Genomic DNA, 19,729 nt, shown 5'->3' on the forward strand with positions numbered 1-19,729 from the left:
TAGCAAGCGTCACATACCCCCCCCCCCCCGGACCATCCTATGTGAATGAAACTAACCATCCTGAGTCAGTGTCGTCCACGCTGCCGCCAACCCCAGAAACGCCTTAATTAACATTAACGTCCTGTATAACCAAGTACTATATTGTCCAATATAAGTAAATATTAATGTATATTTAAATTGTGTATAGGTCTGATAGTTGTTGAAGGAAACAATAGCACGTGAGTGTATTACATAATGTCTCCCTCCCCTAATAAATAATATATAATAGGTCACAAATCAAAAACTCTTAAGTACAGTGTTAAAATGTAAACTGTTGTGGGTCAGTGCAAGAACAAGCATAGACTGAGGACAAGTTAAATGTACTCACCTAGTTGTGTTTGCAGGGGTTGAGCTCTGGCTCTTTGGTCCCGCCTCACAACCGCCAATCAACTGATGTACAGATTCCTGAGCCTACTGGGCTCGTGTCATATCTACATTTGAAACTGTGTATGGAGTCAGCCTCCACCACATCACTTCCTAGTGCATTCCATTTACTAACTACTCTGATGCTAAAAAAGTTCTTTCTAATGTGTGTGTGTGTGTGGCTCATTTGGGTACTCAGTCTTCACGATCATAATGGGAGCCGGTCGGCCGAGCGGACAGCACGCTGGACTTGTGATCCTGTGGTCCTGGGTTCGATCCCAGGCGCCGGTGAGAAACAATGGGCAGAGTTTCTTTCACCCTTTGTCCCTGTTACCTAGCAGTAAAATAGGTACCTGGGTGTTAGTCAGCTGTTACGGGCTGCTCCCTGGGGGTGGAGGCCTGGTCGAGGACCGGGAAGCGGGGACACTAAAGCCCCGAAATCATCTCCCGATAACCTCAAGATAGATCATGTTTGGTTGCCGGGCCCCCCCTCCCTGTTTCGCTCGTTGTTGCCGTGAGGGGGGCTTGGTGGGCGGCTGCCAAAGTGTGATGCTCCTTGGGACAGTCCTATGTCCTTCTGTGGCCTTGTGCTCCTGCTGCTGTCCTCTCTAATTGTGCTGAATGATTTTTCCTTTTCCTTCTGCTTCGTTTTTCTCCCCCCTCTTCTCTTATCTGCTTGTGGTTTCCTGCCGACCTTTTGCTTATTTTGGTTATTCCTTTGGACTTCTTCTATTTTGACGTCCGGGAGCTTGAGGAGGCATACTTACACCCATAGAACTGTAGTACCCAACGTCTCGAGCGAGGGGAACCTTTTATTGTCAATCCCCTTTTTGTCACTGAACCCGGTCTCGACGAACTGACGGTTCTTAAGGTGGCGTTTGTCGGGCGTATACTCACGACCGACAACGAGTATACTCACGACCGACAGTCATACCCTGGCATGATCGGCGATAACTTCTAGTTGGGTGTCCTGCCTCTAATTGTGGCTCCATGGTGGGTATGGTGCACATTCGTGGATGAAATTCTCTTCGTATTTGTCGTTGAATGTTTCTCTTGTACTCTTTCAGGCTCGTGAGGTGGGCGACCAAGCCCCCGAGTCGGACTGTATTGGAAGACAGAGCTCTGTAACCCCCACTGTGTTGGACCCCGACCTTGCTCCTCCTTTGACCCTCCTGACTGCTTCCCTCGGCTCCCCTCCCTCCTCTGTGGTTGTGTCTAGCCTCAAGCCCCCAGTGGTGACCACTTCGTCCCTGCGCAGCTAAGTCTCTCGTTGTGACTACTGCGTCTTTTCACCCCTCTCTCTGGGGGTTCTCAACGCCGTCTGCGCCACGGCCGCACTCGCTCAATCCCTTTCCGTACTGATGCGTATCAGGCCTTGTTTGGTCACGCTTCATGAGCCAAATTCCTTGATCTCCTCCCTCTTGATTCTACGCCTCCTGACGACTTCTCCCTCCCACAGCAACTTGTTGATTCTGTGGATGCCTCTTACCTTCAACTCCACTCGTCTCGGTACACGTGTCTTTGCTGCTCCTTCTCGGGATGCAGCTTCCCACTTGGCTGCCCTATCCTGCCTTGGCGTGACCCCTGTTCGGGTCTCGAAGAACGCTCGGTTGAAAGCCAGTGTTGGCACTATTCTTCTACTGCCCCATGTTGCTACCGGTGTTTTTTTAATCTGCAGGACTGCCACGATGATATTCGGCATATCCTCGATGCCCAGGGCCATTCTGTCCTCCAGGTTGACACGTTTACTCGTCCCCTCGTGGTCGTCGCCGTCAACCCCTTCGGGTTGTGAAGATTACCTTTGATGGTAGGACCCTTCCACCTTCTGTCATTCTTGCTGGTGCCAGGTGCTCTGTCCAGGAGTATATTCCTTCTCCTAGGCTCTGTAACAAGTGCTGGGGGTTTACACATGGTGCCTTCCACTGCTCTGGGGCGCTCTCTCTGTCCTTTGTGTTGGGGCGAAAGTCAATCATAAGTCAATCATAAGTCGGAGTGCACTTCTCCCCAGGCTCGCAGCGTAAACTGCTGTGAGGCCCATCCTACCTTCTCCCGTGCGTGTATCCATTACAAGTTTGAGGTAGGTGTCCTCAACTTGAAGCACCGGGAGCATTTATCTTTTCATGTGAGGCGCCATGTTTGCCGGCTCCCGCCTTATGCTCGCGTGTTGCACTATTCCTCTCCTCGTCCTTCCCACCTTCCTCAGACTCGGCCGTTTCCGTGCCTTGGACCCTGATACGCCCACTGCCCCCTCCTCTGTTTCTTTGAGTTCTGTACCGAAGGATCCCCCTCCTGGTCCTCTGTCTGGGGTTTCCCTTCTTTCTACCTGGTCTGTCATGTCTCCTGTCTTCTTCCTCGTCTCCCTCCGATCCTCCTTCCCGTCCTTCTCCTCCGTCTATTAACTCTCCCCGCTGCCTGTCAGTGCGGGCTCATGTAGTGCCCTCATGGCTCTCGGGCCCTTTAATCTGGTTCATCCAATGGTTGTCGAGATCGAACATTGGCTGTTTCTTGTTCACAGTAAATTTAAGTTGGCTGAGTTTTGTTGAGGTCCCAGTCATATTGGTGTCAATTTAAATAAGCGTGCGGATGCTGCTGCCAGGAAAGCTGTCCGTTCTTGTCCCATCTCTCGTAAAGCAATTCCTTATTCAGACGTTTTTACCCGGTTATCCATTCCCCCATCCTTACCCGTTGGCATGCTTGTTGGTCGTCTGTTACTGGTAACTACGTTCTCTTAAGTTGTACTCTTAACCGTCCTACCTCCTTAACCGGCGATGGGAAACGGCCCTGGCGATATTGCATATTGGCCAAACTCGTTTCACTCATGGTCACTTAGAGCGCCGCCCTGCTCCTTATTGTCCTAATTGCATTGTCCCTCTTATGGTCGTGCATATCCTTGTTGAATGTCCTGATTTTCGGGACGAGCGTGTCTCTTTTTTTCCGACTGTCCCCCGAGGTCGCTTGTCTCTCGATATTATTCTTGGTGACTCTGATTCTTTTGATATCGTTCGCCTTGTGTGTTTCTGTTCTCGTATTGGCACCCTTGGTGATATTTAGCGCCCTCTGATTATCCCGCACATTTTATGGTGCTACATAGCCTTCCCGGTTTGGTGACTTCTTTTGATAATTACTTACTTGGTTGCCGGGTTGACGATCACTTGGACGTTGTGTTGAGAACGGGCTGTGGATGATTAAAGTCTGAGATTGCGTTTTACCATTCGGTGGTAAGTCAGCTTTTTAGATGAAATCTGACCCAAGTGATTGTCTTGCGGGATGTTTCTCAACCTTTACAAGATGTCCAATTTAGTATTTTTATATATTTAATGTGACATTTCAGGTATGTACGAGGGTGCATCAGTACAACGGCACTGCAGGTATGGTCAACCAGACCCCAAGAAATTGGTCGCTTACAACGCTACTGCAGGTATGGAGGGATTAAAGTTACTTGGAAAAACTTCTCTCGAATCGCAGTTGGTCATTATGTAGTATACATATTCCCACCCAAGTACAATAGGTGAAGGAACTACGTTTAATAATTTTAATAGTTTACACACTATGCCTTGAAGCAGTGATCCTCTAATAGTTATAGTCTAAAGTACTCTATGCGTTAACCACTTCAGAGTGATAAACCATTCTTCAGGCCCTTAATTTTAACATTTAGTTGTGGTTTATTATATAGTTAATGTTAAGCTAACAATTTCGGTTACATTTCAATCCCCTCCTCTCCGTCCATATTTGTTAGTCTGTCTTCTATCCCACCAGTCCAATCATATATATATATATATATATATATATATATATATATATATATATATATATATATATATATATATATATATATATTTTTTTTTTTTTTTTTATTATAATAATAATAATAATAATAATAATAATAAATAATAATATATATATATATGAAAATACCCAAGAGGGTGATACATCTGCTGGGATTAGGGGAGACTGGCAAGAAGAAAGTTTTAACGTGAGGGGAAAGTACCGGGGCTAAACCTAGCAAGCTGAATATACCGTCGGACAGTTTCGGGAGGCTGAGCACTTGCAGCTACGTTGCCATCATCTGCATCGTGCACAAGGTATTGGTAGCCCTTGAATGCTGTAGCAATTCTGCAAATCGACAAATATTGTGATCAGGCGGCAGGACCTGTGAAGTGTTAAGGTGAACGTTTCTGGGTCTCCGGAACGGGGTAACGTTGTGTTACTGATTTGTAACTGCAAAGTATCTTTTGATTGGGGAAGAAAATATTATATAATTGGCGGAGCTTCCATGACCACAGATAACGGCCTTAAGAGCAGGACACTAATTACTTCCATTTTTTCTCCAAGCTAACAAAGAAGGCTCCGAAGGAAGCAAGTTCTAGGTCGGAAGTTCGCCGATCGTTTCCTTCATCTAAGACTAGAGCTTGTTAACTTCCTTTCGGATGCTTCCTGAAGCTGTAGGAATATATAACTTAGAACCATCCTCTATTGACTGGATGTTTGTTCCCGAACAATATTTTGTTGCTGGAGAGGAGCCAGTTTCTTGGCAGCTTCTCCTATGGTATATTCTGGGCAGCCTCTTACTTTAAGGACGCCCCAGAGCTCCTACAAGGCTTTCCCCAGATTATTCTGGTCACTAAATATACCTTTGACTCAGATTCTCGGAGAAAGATGGGTCACTTCAGAGAAACCGGGTGGTAGGATGCATATAAAAGTGAAGGCTTGAGTCCTTGTAATAAACCTTTATAGGAGTCTTTCTCAGTCTATACATGTATACAATATATATACATAAGTACTTAGTAAGGGAAGCTCCTCCATGCGGGTCTAGATGGTAAATTTCATGTCTGGGTGAACTCTGCCACTTCATTGACGACTTGAAATTAGTAATGCAGCCTGTCCTCTTAAAAGCCAAATGCTCGTTTCCGGCATACCGTTCTCGGGCCAGGCTCGTAAGTGACTCGTTACACCCCCCCCTCCTCAGATCCATTTATCGATATTTTGCAACAACTTGGAAACTAGTATCAACCAAGTTTGGAGCAACCTCCGGCCGGAGCAAGGTAAGTCACAGGGAGCAATTAAAAACTAAACTCTCGCTCTCTTTTAGGTACCTCCATCTCGACAAACCAGTCCAGTGCCCAAACTACAACCTAGGCCTTAAACTGGTAATCTAGCAAATGAAGGTAGACCTCAAGCGCGGTGCGGAACGACGACGCAACTGCAATCTCACAAGGGAGGAGAGGGACGCCCTATCAACGCTGAAAGGACGCACGGATATTGTGATAAAGCCGGCGGATAAGGGAGGTGCTGTCGTCGCCTGGAGGAAGGACAACTACAGGAACGAGATGAAGAGGCACCTGGCAGACACTGCAGCCTACAAACAGATGCACAACCAGGATGCGGCACTTAGAAACGCCCAAACGAGGAGTAAAAGGATAGTCCTGAAGCTGTTCGAGAACAAGACTGGGGACGGGAAAGGAGGACTCGTGCAGGCAGGGGCGAGAGATTTCTTCCTAGCCTTTGAATCCATCATTCCCCACCTCTACCTTTTACCAAAGATCCATAAAGCACTAGAAGAAACAGGAACGTGGCAAGGGAGACGGGTTCTGAGCAGCTGCCAGGCCCCAACGAGGCCAGTAGACTGGATCTGCACCGCCCTCCTGAACCCCTTACTACGTCTACTACCAGAAAGAATCAAAGATATGACGGATTTCCTCAAGAAAATTGCAGAAATTAGAGGCCCTGTCTCAAGAGGGGCCCGCCTTATTTCCATGGATGTGGTATCGCTCTACCCGAGCATACCACAGAGAAGCTGCAAATGTGGTAGCAACTTTTTTTTTTTTTTTTTGTTACAGATGACAAAGCAAGAATCAGAGAAACTTAGAGACGCAGGAGTATGGAGGACCCCTCGAAAAACTCTGTAGGAGGCCATCCTCCATGTGATGAGACACCCTTTTGCAATTTAAAGGATGAGCATACCGGCAAAACAAGGGTACAGCGATAAGAGCATCCAGTAGTGTGGCAATCGCTGAAATATTTGTGCATGTAGTGTTTGAGAGGAAACTATCCCACAGGAAGGACGGACCGGCGGTATATTTGTTACATAGACGACAGCTTCGGAATAATGGAGGACGGTTCCCGTGCCTAGGTTTCTTTTCATGGTCAAATACAGTTTATGAGAACCTTAAGTTTACCCTCGAACACACTGACTCCACGATAAATTTCCTAGATACAACAGTGTATATAGACCAACTAACCAGGGATCTGCATACGAAGGCATACTATAAACCGGCTAGCCTTCACACGTATCTGGAATTAGACTCGAGCCAACCACTAGCCTTGAAGAAATCGCTACCTTACTCACTTGGACTCACTCAAGCAGATTAATTAACAGCAAAGAGACGCTATATCCCCAGCTTGATGACCTATGGGATATGTTCAGGAACAGAGACTACCCAGAGACAATAATACATGCGGCCCAGGAGAAACTCGGAGAAAAAACAAGGGCAGAGCTACTCAGACCTAGAACACAAGTGGAAGACAAGAGATGTAGCCTCCCACCCCTTTTCCCTGGCCTTGCAGCACAGCTTAAGATAAAACTCCAGGAAGTATGGACATGGATGAGGGAAACGTACAGTGAACATCCTTCCTGGGTAAAATTCCCACAAAACCCTTCTATGATCGCCTGGAGGCGAAGTAAGTCTATAAAGGACCACGTTGTTAGAGCAGCTGTGCAGGTAGATCATCTCAACCGAACTGGGGGAGAGGACCAGCCCCAGGGTACAGTTCAAAGAAATGAAACTTAGACCTTAACCTAACCTGACACAGGTTTGGTGTGCGACCCGCGTGGAGGCGGAGTATGCAGAGGGGTTAGGAGGGGCCTACAAGTACAAGCTAAATCTGAAAAAAGAACCATTTGGTCACCATAAGATCTACCGACCAGTGTTCATCGACGACGCTTTCATCTACAGTGCAGTTAATAATGGACATCGGTAAATCATCAGTTAATCATGGCGTTAGTGTTCATCACTTGAGATTATGCTGCATTTCTTTTTTGATGGAGACTGCAGTTATACGTTACATATAGGGAAAATATGAGCCTCTAGATCAGGAAGAAAATGGGAATAATCAAATTCCATTTCACAAAGAAACCTTCAAAGAAAGAGCACTGAATAATGAAACGAAATTCAAGTCTGCCTTTAGAACTTCAAAGTCTGTTTTCGGAACATTTGAGAGCTAAAAAAAATTCTGCCCGCGCTGTCCAACTTAATAAATGAACCACCAGAGGTCGTGAAGGACGCAGACCCCATGCAGATGCTCATCATGCTTAAAGAAAAACGTTCGTCAGCTAAACACACACATTTAAGTCGTGAGATGACTTTTGAGATACCACCAGAGCTCAGAGAAAGGCGACTCCATCCAGCGGCTCAACTTCGTCGAGGACCAATATTTGAAAGACAAACGCTCACTCCATGACATGACTGTTGACATTCCGGACTTCATTAGTGATGAAGAATTAGGATGCATAGAGAAGTTGAAAGATGTAATACCCCATGCAGACAAATTCGTAAACAAACTAACAAGTAAAATACGTAAGTTTTACAACAATGACGAACACCTTACACAAGAAATGGCAATGAAGCTGATGTCACATAAATACACTACCGGTTTTCGAGGTCGCTCGTTAACTTCCATACAATTATTCGAATTCGTTTCTAAATATGTTCCCCCTCCCCGCTCAGCTCGTTGTCGCCGTCTGGGGGCTTAGTGGGCGGCTGCCGGAGTGTGATGCTCCTTGGGACAGTCCTCTGTCCTTTTCTAGCCTTGTGCTCCTGCTGCCGTCCTCTCCAATTCTGCTGGGCATCTTTTCCTTTTCCTTCTGTTTCGTTTTTCTCCCCCCTCTTCTCCTATCTGCTTGCCGTTTCCTGCCGACCTTTTGCTCGTTCTGGTTCTTCCCTTGGACTTCTTCTACTTTGACGCCCGGGTGCTTGAGGAGGCATACTCTTGCACCCGTAGAACTGCAGTACCCGACGTCGAGAGCGAGGGGAACCTTTTATTGTCAATCCCCACTTCGTCACTGAACCCGATCTCGACGGACTGTCGGTTTCTTAAGGTGGCGTTTGTGGGGCGTATACTCACGACGCACCCCTAGGAGGCCCCGACAAGATCGGCGATAGCTTCTTGTTGGGTGTCCTGCCTCTAATTGTGGCTCCATGGTGGGTGTGGGGGCACATTCGTGAGTGAATTCGTAATTTCGTCAAGATGATAACCCCTGTTTCGGCTGCTTCTGGCTTACCTTTTCAGGCTCGTGGGGTGGGCGACCATGCCCCCGAGTCGGTCCGTATTGGAAGACCGGGCTCTGTAGCCTCCGCTGCATTGGGCCCCGACCTTGCTCCTCCTTTGGCCTCTCTGACTCCTTCCCCTGGCTCCCCTCCCTCCTCTGTGGTTGGGTCGAGCCCCAAGCCCCCAGTGGTGACTACCTCGTCCCCTGGCGCGGCTCCTTCTCTAGTTGTTACTACTGCGCCTTTTAACCCCTCTCTCTCTGGGGGTTCTCACCGCCGTTCTCGTCACGGCCGCCCTCGCTCGATTCCTTCCAGGTCTGCTACCTATCAAGCCTTGTTTGGTCCCGCTTCGTGGGCCAAATATTTTGATCTCCTCCCTCTTCATTCTGCGCCTCCTGACGATTTCTCCCTTCATCGACATCTCATTGATTCCATGGATGCCTCCATTACTTTTAACCCCACTCGTCTCGGTACGCGTGTCGTTGCTGCTCCTTCTCAGGATGCTGCTTCCCGCTTGGCTGCCTTATCCTGCCTTGGCGAGACCCCCGTTCGGGTCTCGAAGAACGTTCAGTTGAATGCCAGTGTTGGCGCTATTTTGCTCCCGCCCCATGTTGCGACCGGTGTTCGGGACCTACGCGACTGCCACGACGATATTCGACATATCCTCGCTGCCCAGGGCCATTCTATTCTCCAGGTGGACACGTTTACTCGTCCCTCTCGTGGTAGTCGCCGTCAACCCCTCCGGGTTGTGAAGATTACCTTTGATGGTAGGACCCTTCCAACCTCTGTCATTCTTGCTGGTGCCAGGTGCTCTGTCCAGGAGTACATTCCTTCTCCTCGGCTCTGCAACAAGTGCTGGAGGTTTGGGCATGGTGCCCTCCGCTGCTCCGGGACTGTCTCTCTCTGTCCTTTGTGTGGTGGCGAAGGTCACTCTAAGTCGGAGTGCGCTTCTCCCCAGGCTCGTTGCCTCAACTGCGGTGAGGCCCATCCTACCTTCTCCCGTGCGTGTGTCCATTACAAGCTTGAGGCAGCCGTCCTCAACTTGAAGCACCGGGAGCGTTTATCTTTTCCTGAGGCGAGGCGCCAGGTTCGCCGGCTCCCGCCTTATGCTAATATCTCTTATGCTCGCGTGTTGCGCTCTTCCTCTCCTCGTCCTTCCCGCCTTCCTCAGACTCACAACCGTTTCCAGGCCTTGGACCCTGATGCGCCCACTATCCCCTCCTCTGTCCCTTTGGGTTCTCTCCCGAAGGATCCTCCTCCTGGTCCTCTGTCTGGGGTTCCCCTTCCTTCTACCCGGTCTGTCGTGTCTTCTGTGTCTCCTTCCTCGTCCCCCTCCGATCCTCCTTCCCATCCTCTTCCTCCATCTATCGGCTCTCCCCGCCGCCTGTCGGTGCGGGCGGATGTCCATCGCTCTCCTAACGGCCGTCGTGTGTGCTCTCGTTCGGCTTCTCCTGTTGAGACACTGGAATCCGTTGCCCGGTACGTAGCTGCTGGGACACCGGTCTCTTTAAGTCAGAAGCGTAAGCCTGGCTCCTCTCCTTCCTCTTCCCCGGCGGGTAAGAAGGCTTCGCTTTCTTCCTCAGCTCCTCCTTCTGGCTCTGTTGCTCCTTCCACTCCCGTTTCAGTGCTTGCGCCCCCTGTTCCTGCTATGGAGGTTTCTTTGGCCCCTGCTTCCCTTTCGGTTGCTGCTCTTGCTGGGGTGCGCTCCTCTCTTTCTACTCCCCCTCTTCCTGCTGCTGTCCTTGACTGCTCCTCTCCGTTGTCTCCTCCTCCTCCTCCTCCGGACCCTGCCCGCCCACCTCTGATCTGTTCTCCCGTTTCCTTCCCTCCGTCTTTGCTCAGTTTACCCATGCCCCCTAACCCTGACTTTGCTGACCCTGATCCCGACCCTGATATTCTTTAACGTGCTCTGTTGGTCTTTCGCCTTTGTTTCTTCCTTGTTCTCTGTTTTTGTCCTTTCTCTTCTCGTCGTTGTCCATTCTTCAATGGAACGTTCGAGGTTATTACGCCAATTTCCTCGAACTCCAACTTCTGGTTTCGCGGTTTTCGCCCCTTTGTGTCTGTCTCCAGGAGCCGATGCTTGGTGCTCGTCCTGGTCGTTTTCGTGGCTATTCCTTTCTCTCCCCCCCCCCAGCCATTGCTGGGGCTTCTAATTCTTCTGCTCTCTTGATTCGGGCTGATGTTCCCTTTGTTCCTTTACTTTTTCCTTCGCCTCTCCATTGTTCTGCTGCTCGTATCTTTGTGGGGAAATGGTACACAGTTTGTTCCATTTATCTCCCCCCGAGTGTCCCGCTCTCTCTTCCTGATTTGAAACACCACCTAGACTCCTTGCCGGAGCCTGTGCTCCTGCTGGGTGACTTCAATTGTCGTCATTCTCTTTGGGGTGACGTTCTGACGAATACCCGGGGTCGCCTCCTTGAGCCGTTTCTCCTCTCTTCTTCCCTGTCTCTTCTGAATTCTGGTGAGCCCACTCATTTGGACTCTCGAACTCGCACCCTTTCTTGTCTTGATCTTTCTCTCTGCTCTTCTTCTCTTTACTTAGATTTCACATGGCAGGTTCTTGATGACCTCCATGGAAGTGATCATTTCCCCATCCTTGTTTCCTTTTTCTCTTTTCGCCCTTCCCTCTCTTTCCCTAGGTGGCAGTTTGCTAAGGCGGACTGGACCCTATTTTCCCTCAGTGCTACTCTCTCTGACCTCTCCCTTCTGCCCCTCTCTCGCGCTCTCCTCCTTTTTCATGACACTGTCTTCGACGCTGCCCTCCGCTCTATTCCTCGCTCTTCCTCTCGGGGTCCACGGAAGTGCGTTCCCTGGTGGAATGCGGACTGTGTTCGGGCTGTCCGCTGTAAGCGTGCAGCCTGGAAGAAGCACCGCCGTAGGCAGACGACCGATTCTTTTCTTTTCTTTCGGGAAGCGAGTGTGGTGGCCCGTAGGGCCATCCGTACGGCTAAACGTGAATGTTGGGCATCTTATGTCTCGACAATTACGTCCGAAACCCCTCTGGCCCAGATCTGGAAGCGTATCCGCAAGATAGCGGGTAAGTTCGTTCCCGATGTTTCACCGGTCCTTCACCTCCATGATACTCTTGTGGCGGACCCGTTGCAGGTCGCTTCCGAACTGGGTTCCCACTTTTCTTCTGTTAGCTCTGGTCTTCATCTTCCCCAATCTTTCCTTCTTCGTAAACCTGTCCTTGAGTCTCGTCCTTTAGATTTCTGCACTCATCTTCAGCTTCCCTATAATGATCCCTTCTCTCTCTCTGAACTTCGTTCTGCCCTGGCCCTCTGCGGTTCTACGGCGGCGGGCTCCGATGGTATTCATTATGAGATGCTTCGCCATCTCCCTCCGAGCACGTCTCAGTATTTACTGAGTCTGTATAATCGGATCTGGGAGTCGTCGTCAGTCCCTGAGGACTGGCTCGATGCCGTTGTCCTCCCTGTTCGCAAACCAGGGTCTCTGGGTACTTCCCCTAAGGACTTTCGCCCTATTGCTCTCACAAGTTGTGTCTGCAAACTCTTTGAACGTATGGTTAACGTTCGTCTGATGTGGTTCCTGGAACACCATCACCTCCTCTCCCCTTCTCAATTTGGTTTCCGCAAGTGCCGCAGCACGACAGATGTCCTGGTGAACTTGGAGGTCTATATACGTACTGCTTTTGCTGCGAAGACCTCCGTTGTTGCCGTCCTTTTTGACCTAGAAAAGGCTTACGACACCACTTGGCGTTATCATATCCTATCTCAACTTCATTCTTTTGGCCTTCGTGGTCATCTCCCTCTCTTTCTCCGCAGCTTCCTCTCTCGTCGTTCCTTTCGGGTGCGCCTTGGTACTGCTCTCTCTCCCTCTTTTCAGCAATACGAAGGTGTGCCCCAGGGTAGTGTTCTGAGCACTACTCTTTTTCTGGTTGCCCTCAATGGTCTTCTTTCCTCTCTTCCTTCTGGTGTCTTCTCCGCTCTCTATGTCGATGATCTTACCCTTTGTTGTCAGGGTGATGATTCGCCTCTCCTTCAACGCCGGCTTCAACTTGCGATTGATGCCGTGTCGTCTTGGGCCACAGGTCATGGCTTCAAGTTCTCTACTTCTAAGACTTGTGCCATGACTTTTACGCGTTAACGGGTTGTTCTTCGTCCCTCTTTGTCGCTTTATGGTCATCCCCTTGAATACAAAGATTCCGCGAAGCTTTTGGGGTTATTCCTTGACACTCGTTTGTCTTGGTCTCCCCATATCTCTTACCTCCGTGTTGAGTGCTCTAAGTCCCTTACCCTCCTTCGGGTCTTGTCCCATACTTCTTGGGGGGCAGATAGGCGCACTCTCCTTGCTTTACATTCCTCTCTCGTCCTGTCTAAGCTCGATTATGGTTGCCCTGCTTACTCGTCTGCTTCTCCTTCTACTCTTCGCCGTCTTGATGCTTTGCACCATACTGGGTTGCGCCTCAGTTCTGGTGCCTTTCGTTCGACTCCCGTCCTTAGCTTGTATGTTGACACTGGCTTCCTGTCTCTCCAGGACCGCCGTGATCGCTACTGTCTTCGCTATCTTGCACGATCCTTGCAACATCCTTCCTCTCGTCTCTGTCGTGCTTTAACTTTTACCCCTCCTGCGGTTCCTGTTCCTCTTCACCACCTCCCTCTTTCTGTCCGGTTATCTCGCCTGCAGGATTCTCTTTCCGTTCGTATTTCTGATGTTTCTCCTCGTGTTGTTCCTTCTTTGCCCCCGTGGAGGGTCCCTCTTCCGCGGTTTTGTACATCCTTGACTCGTATCACTAAAGCTTTTACCCCTCCTACAGTTCTAAAACGCCTTTTCCTCGAGCACTTTTCTTCTCACTCCCGCTCCGTTTCTGTCTTCACCGATGGGTCTAAGTCAGCGGACGGTGTTGGCTACTGTTGTTTTTCCTGATCGCACTTATATGTGTCGCTTGCCTCCGGAGACTAGCATCTTTACGGCGGAACTTTATGCTATTCTCTATGCTCTTCGTCTCCTGCTTTCTCGTTGTCAGTCTTCCTTTGTGGTTGTTGTTGACTCTCGTAGTGCCCTCATGGCTCTCGGGTGCTTTAATCCAGTTCATCCGGTAGTTGTCGAGATCCAGCATTGGCTGTTTCTCGTTCACAGTAAATTTAAGTCGGTTGAGTTTTGTTGGGTTCCCAGCCATATTGGCGTGTCTTTAAATGAGCGTGCGGATGCTGCCGCTAAGGAAGCTGTCCGCTCTTGTCCCATCTCTCGTAAAGGCATTCCGTATTCCGACTTTTACCCGGTTATCCATTCCTCAGTCCTTACCCGTTGGCAGGCTTCTTGGTTGTCTGTTACTGGTAACAAGCTACGTACTCTTAAATATTGTGTTTCCTCGTGGCCGTCCTCCTTCCACCGTAACCGGCGGTGGGAAACAGCTCTAGCGAGGTTGCGTATTGGCCATACTCGCTTAACCCATGGTCACTTGATGGAGCGCCGCCCTGCTCCTTATTGTCCTAGTTGCATTGTCCCTCTTACGGTCGTGCATGTCCTTCTTGAATGTCCTGACTTCCAGGACGAGCGTGTGTCTTGCTTTCCGACTGCCCCTCGCGGTCACCTGTCCCTCGATAGAATTCTTGGTGACTCGGATACTTTTGATATCGTTCGCCTTATGCGTTTTTGTTCTCGTATTGGCATCCTTGGTGATATTTAGCGCCCTCTGATTATTTTGCGTATTTGATGGTGCTACATAGCCTTCCCGGTTTGGTGCCTTCTTTTGATAATTACTTACTTACTTCTAAATATGTTGAAAACAACCGTAAATTATTTAAAATTGCGTAAATGTCAAGTGGTAATGTTTTTTTTTTATAAATTGTTTACATTAAACAATGTTAACTATTTAATATAACCATGAAATAAAACCAATTTTAACAATGTATGACTGTCATTTTCCAAATTTACCATGTTATTTCATATCTCGCAGTGAAGTTGTGTGCTCTTGCCTCTTAATTCATGATGTGTTTTAGCATCGTGAGTTTCAGGTAAATAATGTATGAAGTCCCTTCTTAAAATTAAGCTTTCCTACCCAAGGATAGGTAGTCTTATTTGATATATACAGTAAAAAGGACGAAATGAAACGTATAGAAGCTGAAGCAGCCATTGATCCATTGAGTCGTGGCAGTTTGCTTATATTGTTCTTATGAATAATAATATACAGTATGAACTTATCACTGAATAATGATTACAGTCGTGGATGACTAAAATGTATATACTTAAACCTCTGATTAGGTTAGCTGGGGGATGGCTAGTACAGCCATTTGAATAATATCTAATACAGTACATATGCAAGTTGGACGCCAACGCTGCATTGTCCATCTGGTGACGTCACACACAGTTGAACAGTAGGGTTGGTGTTGGCCTTAACACCTATTTGTTAATGGGAGCTAATACTCTATCCCTATAATAGGCAGCTTTTTGCGTCTTCGCTAAAACGAGTCTGTAGAAATGTATTTTGTTTGTTATATAATGAGTTAGGCTAGGATGGTTTGTTAGGGCTTATGAATTGAATAACAAAATGAGCGAAAAAATACGAGCCAAGGTACCAGAATATTGCCTGTGATGTCAGAGTACAGTTGAGGTATTGAGATATTAATAGGCTATTAATATCCCCACTTTATCATGACCAGTCACACCTCTATCATGTCGCCCCTATTTCTTTGCCTTTCTAGAAAATGTAATTTAAGTATTGTCAATCTTCAAGGATCGTTTATTGGGCATAGGGCAAATATAGGGCACTACTGTAAATAGTAGTGGAAGTTATGACTAAAACTGTGCATTTTGCTTTTTCCCATGCACGGTTTAGATACAGGGGGGGGGGGGTTCATTTTTTTCCCATGCACGGTTGTAGCTACAGGGGTGTTTTCAATTTTTTCTCCGGGCACACAGTTGTAGCCTCAGGAGTGTTTTCAATGTTTCCAACGGTTGCATCTAGCCCAGGGTATGTTTTTCAATTTTTATTCACTAGTGCCTCAGTCTCCTAATATTTTCATTCATTTATCTTTCTCTATGGTCAAACATGTTATTTTCCAAAATGTGTGATAAAAAGGTACCCTACTAAATCCTGCCATTTTGTTCAATGGGATTAAAAGATCGGTTCCTGTCATAGCCGAATTTCGTTACCCCAGTGACCCGCCCACAGGCATCGCTAATGGTCAATGACGGCATCGGCTAGCTAGTCATCAATTTGCCTGGGGGTGGGATCTGGGTAACATAATTTGGGTATGCCGGCTCCTGGCATACCCAAGTTATGTTACCCCAGTGACCCATGCAAGGCATCGCTAATGGACAAATGACGTCATCAGCAGGCCAGTCTTCATCTTCCCTGTATAAGTCAGTTTACTGAAATAGCATATTTAAACCCATTTTCCTAATGTTTCCCATTTTCTAAGTTCATTCTATAGATAAGATCGCATATTAAACATAAGAAATGAAATTGCACAAGACTTTTGCTGGATCTCCTATTTATTAACAATTATGTCAACCAAAACATCAACTAACGCTATTAGATGAAGTGCAGTAGACCTATTCCCAATTATTACCCCCTTTCCTCTCCATTTATGCATTCAATCACGCCACTGTCAATATTCAGGACCTATTAGCTCACTTTACTTATATTTAAAGTGTCCAGTCAAGGATCGTTTGAGCATAGGAATGAATGAAACCCACCATCAACCATTGCATGTAGCAAAGGGGGGAGTAACACAGAGCATGAACTAATGTGTATCTTAGAGTTCGCCCCTGTTACCTGTATTTACCCAGGTCTTTTCCTAAATCTGAAACTTATCCAATTTATACCAATTGTTTCCTGTTCTGTCTCGTGTTTATAGTATTAATAGGCTAATAATATCCCCCCTTTATCATTCTAAAAATTACACAAAATGTGTGGAACTCAAGCCAGAGGATAAAATAAGAAAAATCATTGTCCTCCACTATCCCTTGCATATGGCCCGTGACCATCTCGAAAAGCTGAACTATGTGGTGTCAGCAGAGAGATGTCGGGTTTCCTGCTTTGTGGTTTTAACCTGACAAGTCCTTCTTACAGTAAGAGGACGGATCCTGGAGAAACTTGACCTTTTGAATCTAGGACGTGTTCCAACACAGGCCTTACACCCCAGAACCCCTAAGATGCTACAGATGTCAGAGATTTGGGTATCACAAAGATGGCTGGCAACGCCCAGTGAGGTGCGGGGTCTGCAGCCAGCACCACAACACAAAAATATGCATTGATAAACACAAGGCAAACACCCTGTCCAAGCAAAGTGCCCAAATTGCTCCGAAGCACATCACGCCTGGAACTGGAAATGCCCGAAAAGGCTCAAAAGGCTTCAAACGAAACCCACCACGCCTACAGCAGAGCCGAAGCCCCCACCAAAACTGGGGGCTTGCTCCCACCAGCTCCCCTGCCCACAAAAACTGCGTGGGGTCTACCTATTCTGGTAGAGGGGGCACACGGCTCTTCACCTTCAGCCATGGTGAAGGGTGTGAAGGCCTCAAAGACAAAGGGATAGCTGGAGGCCACAAGAAACATGTTCAAGGCAGTCGCCCTCCCATTGCATCCAGTAAGCACACTGGGGACAATAAAGATAAGAGTAACAATACCAGTGTCAAAGTGTCCACTGAGATGGGTCAAAAAGTAGCCAGGCCCCAAACCTGTACAAGAGTAATTAGTGCTCCCGCTCAACTGGACGCTCTCTGGCCAATGCTCAAAACTTTGGTCACGAAATTGGTTGAGAGTCTGTTGTCGATACACGATATCAAGCAAACCACAGAGACACGGAAGACAATTGAGTACAAGCTCATGAACTTCGAAAATATAATATCCTTGCCTTCAAGAACGCAGGGCAGGAGACACTCCCCTAAAAAACAGTCCAGCTCGTCTGAAAGCGACCTAGATGAATAAATTTCAGGTCCACTAAGATCCTCTACACCAATTACAACTTTCATGGCGTGTTCATCAGACTCCATGGATACCACGGTAATATCAGCAAATTCCAAGAACCTAGAGGTCTAAAGATCCTGCAATGGAATGCGCAAGGGCTGCACACAATTGCAACACTTAAAATGCATAGCAGCAACCAAAGGCATAGACATCCTGATACTGCAGGAGAGCCCTTCGAGCAGGATTAGAACCTAAAATCTCAGGCTATCGAGGCTTCTTCCTTCCATGGATCAACGGGCAATCCAGGGGGATGTGCAATCTATGTAAAATGTGACCTGATCTTCAAGTCCATAATCAGCCCACCCGATTGTGGAGCAGGGACAGAGGTAATAAGAGTATCCATTGAGCCAAGACACGACAAACTTGAAGTGTTTAATGTGTACAGGTCTCAACATGCTGAAATGGATCTCTCTGTTATTTGGACATGCGACTTCATCAAACACAATCATTTGTGGAGATTTTAATGCCAATCATCGATTGGCACTGGGCTCGAACACAACAAATGAGGCCGACATTCACATTGCACATCTACTAGACCAGCTACCAGAAATACAAATCCTAAACAGGAGTGAACCCACCCACATCCAAAGAGGTAAATTAGACCTTACCTTCGTTTCAGCCACCCTAAGAGATGCAACAACATGGTCAGTTGAGTCCACACTCAAGCGACCACTATGGGGTCCAAATTGATCTCAAGTTATATCTACCCACCCCCTCCCCATCCGGCCCGTTGGCGTCGTGAGGGGGCTTGGTGGACGGCTGCCGGAGTGTGATGCTCCGTTGGGCAGTCCTCTGTCCTTTTCTGGCCTTGCACTCCTGCTGCTGTCTTCTCCAATTGTGCCGGATCGCTTTTCCTTTTCCTTATGTTTCGTTTTTCTCCCCCCTCTTCTCCTATCTGCTTGTCGTTTCCTGCCGACCTTTTCCTTGTTTTGGATTATTTCTTTGGACTTGTTCTATTTTGACGCCTGGGTGCTTGAGGAGGCATACTCTTGCACTCGTAGAACTGTAGTACCCAACGTCTCGAGCGAGGGGTATCTTTTATTGTCAATCCTCCTTTCGTCGCTGAACCCGATCTCGACGGACTGACGGTTCTTCAGGTGGCGTTTGTGGGGCGTATACTCACGACGCACCCCTACGGGGCCCCGGCATGATCGGCGATAGCTTCCTGTTGGGTGTCCTGCCTCTAATTGTGGCTCCATGGTGGGTATGGGGGCACATTCGTGGATGTATTTGTCACTTTTCGTCTCTATGTCGTTGAATATTTCCGTTGTACCCTCTCAGGCTCGTGGGGTGGGCGACCAAGCCCCCGAGTCGGCCTGTATTGGAAGACCGGGCTCTGTAGCTCCCGCTGCGTTGGGCCCCGACCTTGCTCCTCCTTTGACCGTCCTGACTTCTTCCCCCAGCTCCCCTCCCTCCTCTGTGGTTGGGTCGAGCCTCCAGCCCCCGGTGGTGACCACTTCGTCCCCTGGTGTGGCTAAGTCTTTCGTTGTGACTACTGTGCCTTTTAACCCCTCTCTCTCTGGGGTATTCTCAACGCCGTTCGAGCCCCAACCGCACTCGCTCGATTCCTTCCAGTGCTGATGCGTATCAGGCCTTGTTTGGTCCTGCTTCATGGGACAAATACTTTGATCTCCTCCCTCTTGATTCTGCGCCTCCTGACGATTTCTCCCTCCATCGGCATCTTGTAGATTCTGTGGATGCGTCTGTTACTTTCAACCCCACTCGTCTCGGTACTCGTGTCGTTGCTGCTCTTTCTCAGGATGCGGCTTCCCGCTTGGCTGCCTTATCTTGCCTTGGCGAGATCCCTGTTCGGGTCTCCAAGAACGTTCAGATGAATGCCAGTGTTGGCACTATTCTCCTCCCACCCCATGTTGCAACCGGTGTTCGGAATCTGCAGGATTGCCACGATGATATTCGGCATATCCTTGATGCCCAAGGCCATTCTGTCCTCCAGGTTGACTCGTTTACTCGTCCCCCTCGTGGTCGTCGCCGTCAACCCCTTCGCGTTGTGAAGATCACCTTTGATGGTCGGACCCTTCCATCCTCTGTCATTCTTGCTGGTGCTAGGTGCTCTGTCCAGGAGTATATTCCTTCTCCTCGACTTTGTAACAAGTGCTGGAGGTTTGGG

The 19,729-nt window shown here is 48.3% G+C and overlaps 1 long non-coding RNA gene across 1 annotated transcript; it reads left to right on the forward strand.

Annotated features, from left to right (window-relative positions):
• Positions 1-3,732: 3,732 nt before the first annotated feature.
• Positions 3,733-7,313, forward strand: LOC138363876 (uncharacterized). The gene is made up of 2 exons (XR_011228217.1): positions 3,733-3,820; positions 5,492-7,313. It is a non-coding gene; the product is annotated as an uncharacterized lncRNA (long non-coding RNA).
• Positions 7,314-19,729: the final 12,416 nt, after the last annotated feature.

This window comes from Procambarus clarkii, chromosome 12 (genome assembly GCF_040958095.1).
Source record: "Procambarus clarkii isolate CNS0578487 chromosome 12, FALCON_Pclarkii_2.0, whole genome shotgun sequence".
NCBI classification, from domain to species: domain Eukaryota; kingdom Metazoa; phylum Arthropoda; class Malacostraca; order Decapoda; family Cambaridae; genus Procambarus; species Procambarus clarkii.